Here is a 12178-nt window from a genome sequence, read left to right on the forward strand (position 1 = left end):
AATGATATATTTGTATATAAGTTTTTCGAGAGCATGTGTTTATTATCCACAATCTAATATTTTATCAGACACTACTGGTGTCATGTATCTTCTAGACAAACAATTAGCTCTTCAGGAGTTGTTGATACATTTTGTACTATCAAATATTGCTCAGACACTTCTGGTATCATGAGAGAAAATCATAATCAAATAAACAATATAAAGCTAATTCTAAATTTATAAATGACGAAAATAATTTTAATATTTCTACCACTAACTTTGTGACAAATATCTCCTTCAAAGAGAAATACCATTAACATCTGAAAATTTTGTATCAATGCTGCAACCACATAGTCATTGCATCTTTTAAGGAAAGATGCACGAGTTGCTATTTCCTTCAGGGAACTCAATAACTAACCATAATGTACATGTGGTTGTAGTAGAAAGCATTCTACAAGAATGATTTTGCCTTAGAATGATACTTAATAAAATTATCCAAGATGTTTTACGTACAACAGGTACGTGCGACAATGATTTTTATGCCACAAAATAATATTTATATCCTCTGTTATTCTAACTCTTTAGGAGGTGAGTTGTGGTATTTCTTCATTCACTCCAGGGAATGAAAATGTACTTCAAAAATAACTTTGAATAGCTTATTATTTTGTTTAAGCACAGAAAGACACAATTTTATTAAGGTTGTAGGTTAGGGGGAAGTTTTATTCCATACCATTTTAGTATGTCGAAACCTTCCTTCAAATGATCGATGTGATCCTCTACCTTTATGGATTTGAACAACATGTTATCTATATATACTTCCATGGTCTTGCCGAGCTGGTCTTTGACCTTTTTTGTGACCAATCTTTGATATGTAGCCCCCGCATTTTTCAGCCCAAACGACATGACCCTATAACAATACGTTCCTCTATGGGTGATGAACGTGATCTTCTCCTGGTTTTCTTCTTCCATAATTATTTGGTTATAGCTTGAGTACGCATCCAAGAAGCTCAATAGTTCATGCCCGACTGTTGTGTCGATGAGTTGGTCGATGTGGGGTTATGAGAACAAATTGTTCGGACATGCTTTGTTCAAGTCTATGAAATCCATGCACAATCACCATTTTCCATTTTTCTTTTTGACCATCACTACGTTGGCGATACACTTAGGATACTTTGACTCCCGAATGGATCCACTCTCTAATAGTTTGTCCACCTCCTCGCGGACTGCATCATTGCTGGCAGGGTTGAATTTACACTGGCCTATCTTACTAGGGGTGGAATGGGTCAACCTTTAATTTATGCGTGGCTATTTCCTTGGGATGCCCGACATATCTGCATGGCGGAAGTAAACAAATTTGCGTTAGTTATTAAGAATTGACTGAATTTACTTGGTTCTTGGAGTTTGTAGCCGATGTAGGACTTTTTGCTACGGTCGTTGAGGTCCAATTGAATGAGGTCGAGTTCTTCTACGGTAGAATCTGCAGCTCAACCATTTTGGGATCCATGATGACGTCCCTAGTCTCTCCTTGCGTCGACCTCATCCCTGTTGGTTGTTATGCTTCTTTTTCCTTGTCTTTTTTCTGTTAGGTTGCCGTGCTGTCTAATGTAATCCGGTAGCATTCTCGAGACGTGAATTTCCCTCCGCGTGTGCTGAATATTCTCCATGGTGTTGGGAAGGTGGGTATGGACCCCATGGAGGATAAGATACGGGAAGCAAGACTCAGATGGTTCGGGCACATTCAGAGAAGGAGCATTGATGCATCGGTGAGGAGGTGTGAGTGACTAGCTGTGGTGGGCACGAGGAGAGGTAGAGGGCGACCTAAGAAGTATTGGGGAGAGATGATCAGGCAGGACATGGCGCAACTTAGGATTACTGAGGACATGGCCCTTGACAGGGAATTGTGGAGGTCGAGTATTAAAGTTGTAGGTTAGGGGGAAGTTGTGAGTATTTCTACGGTGCACCAGGGTGAGATTAGCTAGTTAGGAGTTAGTTTTACGATGCTAGTGGTCATCTACTGATGTAGGGCTTTATCTGCTGGTTATTATCGTACTTTTCATCTTTTTTTTATTTCTTATATTGTTGTTATTTTATTATGATTTTATTGATGGTACTAATATATCGTCTCTTGTGGCCTTTTTGAGCCGAGGGTCTCCTGGAAATAGCCTCTCTGCCCCTCGGGGTAGGGGTAAGGTCTGCGTACATATTACCCTTCCCAGACCCCACTTGTGGGATTACACTGGGCCGTTGTTGTTGTTGTGTTGGGAATTTAATTACTTGGTATAGGCTGGAGGGGATGGCTCTTATGGGATGTATCCATGGTCATCCCACTATGGCATTGCACGCGGTGGCCTAGTCCATGATATGGAATGTCGTCTCCAGAATCACGCTACCGGCCAAAAAGGGGAGTGTAATTTCCCCTGAAATCTGCTCAACTGCATTATTAAAACCGTTTAGCATCATATAGCACGACACAATCTTATCCTCAAGTCTCATTTGGGTGAGGACTCGGGGATGGATAATGCACGCTCCACTCCCATTGTCCACCATGATACGTTTGACATCAATATCTAAAATGCATAAAATAATGACGAGGGAATCATTATGAGGGAAGGTCAGACCGTCGACATCCGACTCATCGAAGATTATGCTTTTTTCGAGTCCGTCGTACCCTTCGCTGGGTGATAGAACGCTTGAGCGTGTGAGTGGTGGTGAACTTCACGCTGTTGAAAAAGGCATCATCATTGCCACTAATGATAATGTTGATAGTATAAGCTAGTAATGGCGGCTTCGACGGGCCCTGGTGTTCACGTCTTCTGACGAAGTTGTTTCTCCCTTTATCACTTAATAGCTCTTTGAGTTGTCCCTGCCGCAACATATATTTACGACTTCTAGTTTGAGGGCGATGCAATATTCTATTTTGTGTCCACGTTCCTGGTGGAACTCACAGAGGGCATCGAAATTTCTGGTGTTTGGGTATAATCTCATCTTCAACAGCCACTTCACCTTGGTTTCGAGTTTCTCAATAGCGTAGAATATTTCTGTAGGTGACACACAAAAATTGTGAGCACATAATAAAGAGGGCATACCTCTTTTGTGAGTCCCTATCCTTGGCCTGGATGGGCCTTCTTCGTAGCGGGGGGAAGGTGCGGGGGCCGCCTTGACATATGGCTAGTGCCGTTCCTTGTTGGGTTGCAAAATCGGGTGATCCCTCCTGATGTTGTCTCTTTGTTCTTTTCTGGATTTGGTTTGTACCAAGGTTTGTCGGTGAGTTGGTCCGTTGAGGTCGTGTTTGTCTGCTCGGACCTCAGCACAATAAGCAATGTGGATTTCGTCCCATGTGGTTAGAGGATATTTCATCAATCGGCTCAATAGTTTTTTGGTTGCCCTTGAGTCGTCTCTACTCAACCCATTTTGGAAAGCCCTAACCACCATCCCCTCAGATACGTTCGGCAGAGTCATCCTTACTCTGTTGAATCGGGAAAGGAAGTCCCTTAGTCCATCTCCCAAGGACCGCTTGATAGCAAAAATGTCATTTACTCTTGCTTCGGCCTTCTTGGCTCCGATATGGGCAGTTACGAACTTATCAGTCATTTTCTCAAAAGTTTCTATGGAGCGGACTGGAAGCTGTGAATACCATATTAATGACCCTCCCGTAAAGGTTTTGCTAATCTTCTTCAGCACAATAGAGGACACTTGTTCCTTGGTGAGGTTTTTGCTTTTCACGACGGTGATATAATGGGTCACATGATCCTTAAGATCAGTCATTTCGTTGTATATTCTGAGGTAGCACAACATTTTGATGGTCTTTGGTATGGCATGTGGGGCTGCACCATCGCTGTACAGCTGCTCTACGAACCGGTTGGCGTCCTTTTTTGGCAACAACTTAGGAGTGCCCTATATCTTGTCGACTCGTTCTTGGTGTTCTTTCATCTTGTCTCAGAGTGATTTGTTTTCATTCTCCATTTCTTCCATCCTCTTTAGAATGGAAGCAAGGGCTCTGTCACCTACACTATTAGTAATATTGTGAGTTATACCTATCGTGACAAGGCTTGGTCGGTTGCACTGCTCGTCCGTTTGTTGTATCATGCAAGCTCTTGTGGTTTCTGTAGTCATGCCTGGAGCGGATCTATTGAGGACACTGACCAGCGTGTTGGTCAGCCATGCTTCGAGGAGTTTTTTCACATCTAGGAGCGTCCTTTCTTCTGCTGGTGTGGAGGCCCCTTTTCCACTGGGTTTTGTTACGCTACAGTGGGGGGAGGCGACCTCTCGCGGCTAGGGGAAGCGTTGGGCGTCACATCCTCGCCTACTATTTCGCAGCTCTTGTTGATAGCATTCATGAGGTTGCTAGGGAAATCACATGTTATTTTTGTCCTTTCTTCTTGGTTACCTGCCATGTAGGTTTTTGTACGTACAAAGAAAGTAGATTTCAGGGTTTGTGAGGTTAGTGGCTTGTATTAGCTGTAGATCTAGAGGAAATTAAAAATTTAACTAAGAAATCCCCACAGACATCGCCAAATTATTTTGACCAAAAAATATGGATCTTGGTTCAACTAATTAAATTTATACAAATGAGGGTCAATCTTAGTTAATAATAATTTTCAAAGACGAAATTCCCAGTAGTGTGATAAATAATACGCAGATCTCTTTCAAAAGCAATGAAGATACACAATGGACAATATTTAAGAGCCCAAACAGAAATAATGTAGCATTAAATAGTGAGGAATAACAATAAATGACATTTATGTAAATAGAACGAATGAGTCACCCGAAAAAGGATGAAATCACTAGATGTTCTTTCTGACAATGATGAATGATAGACAAGCTATTGAATATCCGAGTTATCCTCGGATCCGGTGGAAAAGTTTGGACAAGAATCTTAGTGAAAAGGTTATTTTTTGTAGGCTTATAATAAGACCTGATTCTCTCTTTAAAGTCAAAATATATTTTACAAATGAATATCACATGTCCACTATCATTGTGTCTTTTTCTATTTATAGGGAACATGTTCTAATAATCCTAATAGTAGAAATGCAGAGAATATTTACTAGAATATTCTCTTTTAATTTCCTATCTTGAAACTAACCGATATAACTCTATCAAAGGTACTCGACCTCGGCCTCGATCTTTGGCAACTCCTCGACTTCAGTCTTTGCTGATTCTTCGACCACGACCTTCATTGTTAATTAGATTATTTCGACGCGTGGCGGCCTAGGAATATTTTACTAATACCATTTCGACTAAAGATTGATTTTTACCCATACAAACCTTTTCTTCTAATGATGCATGTTCAATCACAATCGATCAACTAGGTTTCCCTCTTCCTAGAATTATACTGTTATTTAAAACACTTACCTAAAGTAGGAAACATATTTGAACCATTGGTCAATGATTTGGGGATAGTTTCTCAACATATCCATATTTGTATTTTGTAACTTAATCAGTAGCATTGTGGTATATACCTATTTCCATATAGTGCACTTTTAATTTGAGTTCCCGTGGTTAAATATTTTACTCGTAATGTCACAATTTTTCTAAACTTGTGTAGTTGATGAGGTGTGAGGCTACCTAACCATGTCATTAAATTGGAGTAAACTTTGCAACACGACGTTCACCCTTTTAACAAATTTGGGTAAAGCTTATGAAGAAATGATCCAAGGTACTTTGAATTATCCTGGTCAAATAGAACAATATCACAATATGCTTTCTTGTCTTTTCATTTGCTATTTTTTTCTTTAACTTAGTGCTAGTATAAGTAACTTTTGTTACATCTATTTTTCCATTTTTATTTTGGTCGGTTTGGCTAGGGTCTATATCTTACGTCTCTATGGGAGGAGCGCCTCAATAAAGTTAGTGGCCTATAGCCAAATCTCAACGAGAGTTGCTAAATATTTAAGAAAATTATATATACTTTTATTTGAAGCCCATTTTCCTAACTTTTGGAGATACAAAATTATTAATTAATTTTGTATAGTTGATTCTTCTAATAATCCTTTTTCGATTTAATCTCTCTTGAGAAATTATTGATCACAGATAAGATTTTTATCAATTTTAGTTTTGAAAAATTTCTTTTTGCATATGCAACGATTACAAAAACTGAAAATATTATTTGATAAGCAATATAAGCATTTGAAAAAGAATCAAGCGTTCTTATTTGATTGATTATATCGATTGAAATATTATCTTCTACTAGTTTGTTTCCCTTAACATGTTTAATTCGGAAGATAAGCCTAAGAAATTTTCTAGATTAATTCGAAGTGACTATTATATGTTTTAAGGAACTTTCGAGATTAAACCATCCTTTTTTTTAATTTAAAAAACTATACATTCTACTTTAGTACTCAAAATTTTAAAAGAAAAATTGATTCTTAAACTTACTACTAATGAAAACTGAAAGCCCCAAATTTTGGGGCCTAAAGTCATTGCTTTACTTGCCTTATCCAAGAGTCAGCACTATTAACTGATGAGTAAATTGTCCATAAGAAGGAGTTCACTATAAACTTTATTTATTTAATTATTTACCCGTAAAACGATACAGTTAAATTTGTTGTGTGGTTCATAGATAAGCAAATTGATTTAATCCGAAAATGATAAATAGAATAAATGAAAAGTATAAGACTTAGCGTTGAAATCGAAATAAACACCAGATAGCCTGGTTCCGGGAGGGAGGCTTTCGAAGGCAACAATAAAAACAATGTTAGACAGAAAATAAACTATTATTTAACTTGAGATAATTTATAGCGTAAGCTTTGCCAGAGATTTCATGTGTTACAATGGTTGTTGAAGTTACTATTTATAGCTATACCTAGAGTACAAGGTCCTAGGATCAAACTCCTCTTAAATGATAATAATAGGCGCCATTGATGAATATGTAATGGCATGACATGAATGCCAAAATTCTCTACAACCACTGTATATTTAATATTGAGGAATATTCTTCATTAAATGTAATGACAAATATTTGTTTGCTTTTGTTGATTATGTTCCTTTCGGGACGTACCCGGTCCCAACTGAAGCTGTTGCCCTCGGACTTTGATTCCACTCGCTTCATCTTTCATCTATCTCCGATTCCACGTGTCACGCTATCATTCGAGCATTTGATATAAACTGATTTTATCATATACAAATAGCCCCCTTATTTCCGATGGCACAACTTTGTGTCACTGGAGAGTTGGTGAGGATTCCTTTCTTGACGGAAAATTTTCTAAACCCTTCTGAAAAGTTCTGCCGCTTGATAAGATGCACGTCTCCTCGTATTTTATACCCCAAACGTGTGTTACCCCACGATTTAATAATTTTTTGCCGGTTCTCGAGGTAATCATGACCACAATTTTAGCCGTCTATACCATTACTTATACACCTCATTCTTCTTCTTTCACTTCAAACAACTTCATAAGTTTCCCTAAGTTCTTTGCACTTAACTTCCTTCTGCTTTCAACTCTCTCTATTCTTCTGCAAAAACCCTTATCATCTCCTTCTCATTATGGCTTCTTATACTAATTCTTAGAAGAACCCTGGTCTTCTCTTCGGTGGGGTCCCGAAGAGGATCAAAGACAAAGAGGTCAATGTTGATTCTGATCCTCCTACAGTGAGCACCATCATCCCCAAACATCTCAACATAGCCAAGTACTTCGAAGATAAGTTTCCCACTTCAAACCCTCGCACTTGGGCTGTTGGCAAATTTCATTCTTCTATTCGCCCTTCCAGTATTCCTATTGTGAAGGAGGACTGTGACTGCCACGTCCTGAACATCATTGCTCTCGATCTAGTGGAGAGAGTAACCTTCACTAAGAAGGGCTTCACATACATTTGTACGCATCCTTTCACTTTGAGTTCATTTTCTTTGAGCATGGGACTTGACTCGGTAATTTTAGAATTCTGCCACCAGTACCAGGTCTGTTTGGTTCAGGTGGGCCCATCGATGTGGAGAACGGTATCCTACCTGTGGTAGCCGTGTCTAGAAATGAAGGAATCTCTCACCTTGGCTCATGTGATAAATCTCTAATCCCCCAAAATCTTCCATGGGGGAGTAATAAATTTCAGCAAGCATGACCACCATGTTTTGCTTACAAGCATGGATGACAACAATGATCGTGGATGGATGAAGCGATTTGTCATCATTGCTACCAAGGATATCATCCCAGCCACAAATCCATCTATTTTCCGAATCCTAGACTCGTTCACTTAAGTTAAAAGTTTATTTCTTTCTCAAAAAATATGTTGTTTCATGTCATTGTTAACCCTTCTTTATTCATTATTTTCAGCAACTTGGTGAACACCACCAAGGGTTGAAGGCCTTGACCGTTGGGTTCAGAAGATTCTGGACATCACCACGCTAGAGACCCACTAGTGGAAGGAGTTGGCCCCGAAATACAGGTGGAGGGAGGCCAAGAACCACGTTAAACTGATTCCGCCTTCATTCTATCTTTGTACATAAGAAACTGGCTAACCTTACCTTTTTTTGGATTCAAGTTTCCCGCAGGGTTCTGTTTCCATTCCTGAGGAGGATGTTTTGGTTGATCCCGCAAAGGCTGTGAGGTTGTTGAAGGAGGATCTCACCCAGACAGTACCCATAGGTGGTGCAGGTACTTCTTCTCGGAGTCCCCGGCCAGAGAACAAGCAACCAAAAAGGTGGCATTCTTCCTCAGCCGAGGGTAAAAATAAGAAAGTGAAGAAAGCCACGGCCGATCCAATCATAGTTACTATGGTTATTAAGAATGATGAGGAATCCAGTGATGAAGGGGTTTCCCTATAAAGGAGAAAATGATCTTCATCAGCTCAACGAAATGCTCAATATGAAGAGCTTAGAACCCCAACCGAGGGCGAGCTCTTTGAAGAAATAGATTTGGTGGAGAATACTGATTCTCCCTTGCCGGTCCCAATTGCTTCTTCCGATTCTATGAGGCTAGATATTGGGTCTCTTCTGCCTTTGGTTGATGAGAAACCAACAAAAAACACTGCTCCCGTCGTAGCTGCTTCTCAACCTTTAACACCATTTGCTTCATATCCCTCCATACTTGTTATACCTTCTTCACCAGCAACTACTACATCTTCTTCTCCGGCCGTAGATGCCAGAAAGGAAGATGTCCCTCCTACCCAGTCCATTATCCATGGGAATTTGGGCACAAGTATCCATCCGCTTCTACAGATCCCCAAGGGAGAAGGAATGTCACCCTTTCGGTTTCAAAGGAGTGTCATCTGCTGTCCAGGCCGATGGAGCTCGCCAACTACTTGAAGCCGCTGGCTTCAGAAAAAAATAAGAAGAAAATACATTTCCTTTCGGAAGAGTGTATGATAAATAACGCCATGTGCAATGCATCAGCGGTATTGCCCTTGTTCTTTTTGTTGCTTATTTTTCTTCATCTGTTACAGCAAGGTTTTTGACTTTGATATTTGTTTTACATGCCAACTTTCTCGCTTTCGAGGTCCTTCAGAAATTTATTCTAGACAAAGAAGGACTCAAGTCCGAGCATGATCAATTGTTGGTTGACAGGAATCAACTTATCGCGTACCTCCCGGTGTTAGAGGCGAAGGCTGCTGAAACAACATAGCTTAAGGCCTGGCTATAGCTTAGCGAGCAGGAGGTAGAGGCCCTTAGTCAAGAAGCTTCTCAATTAAATGTTCTGTTCCAAGAAGCTAAGGCTAAGTGGTCTGAAGTTCAAGATGCCATGCTTGCTACTGCCGAATGTGAGTTTGCCTACATTGAGCGAGTGAATAACTTGGAGGCAACCTTGAATTCCAAAGCTGAAGAGGTTGTTATTGTCGAGGAAAAGTGTGCCCAGATGGAGGATAGGTATAAGAAGATCATGGATCACAATAAAGATCATATAAGCATAATCCGTGATCCTGATCTTAGCCTTAGCGCCATGAGATCCGAGCGGGATGGCCTTTTAACCAAGGTTGATAGGCTTAAAGCAAAACTTCAGCACCAAGAGGATTCTCTCATTATTGAAAAAACACATTCCATGTACCACATGAGGAGAAAAACCTCGGAAGAGGCCAAAGCAGACATTATTGATATCGTTGATGAGATTATTAAGGCCCGAACATTGGAGTTAGCTGCTCGAGAACACCTCCCCGCTCAGCATGATGCAACCGATTCTTCTAGTTCTGGTTCTGAGTTTTTAAGAGAGGAGTAACTTGAAGAAGATAACAATGAAGGCCAAGATCATGTGTCGGTAGCAGATCCTTCTACTTCTCCCGAGAGCGTAGATGTTTCTCTTCCCCCAGGTTCAGTGGCGACGTAGTTTAGTGTTTTGCTTTCTTTTCCTTTGTTGTTTTCCTTTTGTATTTTGTACTTATGCCGCTTGGTAAATAAAAGTACTTTTCGTTTAAGTATTGTGCAAAGTGTATTATTTTTGCGTCAAATTAGGCAAGGTTTTGGGCGTATTTTCCCCCGATAGCATTTGGGTTCTGGACATAAACTCTTCTAGAACAAGCCCTTTACTGTGAGGCTTTCATAAGAGAGGTCCCTCTTATGTTTATGGTTCTCTTGAAGAGGACGTCTCATGTTCACTCAGACACTAGCATTTGAAGTACTTAATAAACTTTCAAATGATAAAATCAATTTATCATTGGGATAAAAAATAAGATAAAAATAAAAGGACTTCATTTATTCTTTCTATCTTCAAAAGTACATAAGCAGTCGAGTTATGAAAGAAAAGAAATTGCCAATACTCATGGCCATTCTGTAGAATGTTTCTGCGAGGCTAGCTGTGCACTCCCCGATGAGACATTATTGTTCCCAGGTCTCGTAGTTGGCTAGGGTAAAAGATGTTTGTATTAAATATTCGCATTAGAAAGCGACATGTGGAGCCGGAGATAGAAGACAGTCATATCCGAAAGAAACGATCTCGAAGAGAATGTTATTCATAAGGGCGAATTAAATACCTTCCACCTGGTAGTATTTAATGAAGAATATTCTATAGCCTGAAGTCCATGGTCGGTTATAAAGAATATGACATTAACTGCCTACCGTTACACATTCTTCAATGAACCTCATAATTGTCATTTAATAAGGGCTTGATCCTAGGACCTTGTTCCATAGGTGGAACTATAAACAGTGAGCTCTTCAGCCATTGTAGAGAACACGAATTTTCTAACAAGCTAATACTATACTTTGCTCAAAAGCTTAATACCATTTTATCCTCTTGCTTACTAATATTGTTCTTGCTGCCTCCGGAAGCTCTGCTCCTAGAACCGAGATTTCTGTTGTTTTATTTTGATTTCAAGGCTAAGTCTTACATTTTTGTTTAATTCATTTATCGTTTTAGGATCAAATCGATTCACTTATCTATAAACCACATATAAATTCAACTGTACTATTTTACAGGTAAACAGTTTGGTGCCCACTATAAGGCTTAGACAGTTGTGTAATTGAGTTGATCCTTGCATTTATCACCAACTTGTTTGATTATTTGTTCTTAGCAAAAATCATAGAAATGGCAGATAACAATGTCAACATCGCACACAACATTGTGGCCCAAGGAAATTAGCCTTAGCACAAAGATTCAATCAGTGATACCTGCAATGAGGGGGATGAGGCCACGCCGGTCCACGACGGGCATATCCGCGACATGTTCGAGAAGAAACTTTTAATGATGCTGAAGACGAGCACATCGTTGAAATAGTAAGGATCTTGAGAGAGCAACAAAAAGCCATTATGGGCCATCTCTCATGATAGGATCAGATCATGACGGAGTTGAAGCAAGCATTTTCAGGTGCTTCTAACAATGCGAATGGACGAGGTCTAGTTCCTCTCGGTGCTCCCGCAAATCAAACAACGTAAAGGGTCGACAACAACACCTCGAGGGACGAAGTCAGCTTCGATGGGTCCGGGAGGAAACGATACCGGATCTGGTAACAACAATGAAAATGATCCATTTAAAACCGAACTCATGTGAATTATGAGGGCAATAAACGCCTGAATGGATCAAATTCCGGGTGCACCACCAGTGTTGAAAGGACTGGACAAAAAAGTAATATACCCAGTTGCCGTTCAAACTAAGTACGACACCAGAGTTGATCCTGAAGCAGTTCAAAATGGCAGACGTGCCAAAATATGATGGGACTTCAGATCCTTAGGAGCACATCACCACCTATACGACGACGGTGAAGGAAAATTATTTAGCTTCGCACGAGATTTAATCAGTCTTGCTGAAGAAATTCGGGGAGACCCTCACAAAAGGGGGACCTAACATGG

The sequence above is a fragment of the Nicotiana sylvestris genome, chromosome 1 (genome assembly GCF_000393655.2).
Source record: "Nicotiana sylvestris chromosome 1, ASM39365v2, whole genome shotgun sequence".
Taxonomy (NCBI): domain Eukaryota; kingdom Viridiplantae; phylum Streptophyta; class Magnoliopsida; order Solanales; family Solanaceae; genus Nicotiana; species Nicotiana sylvestris.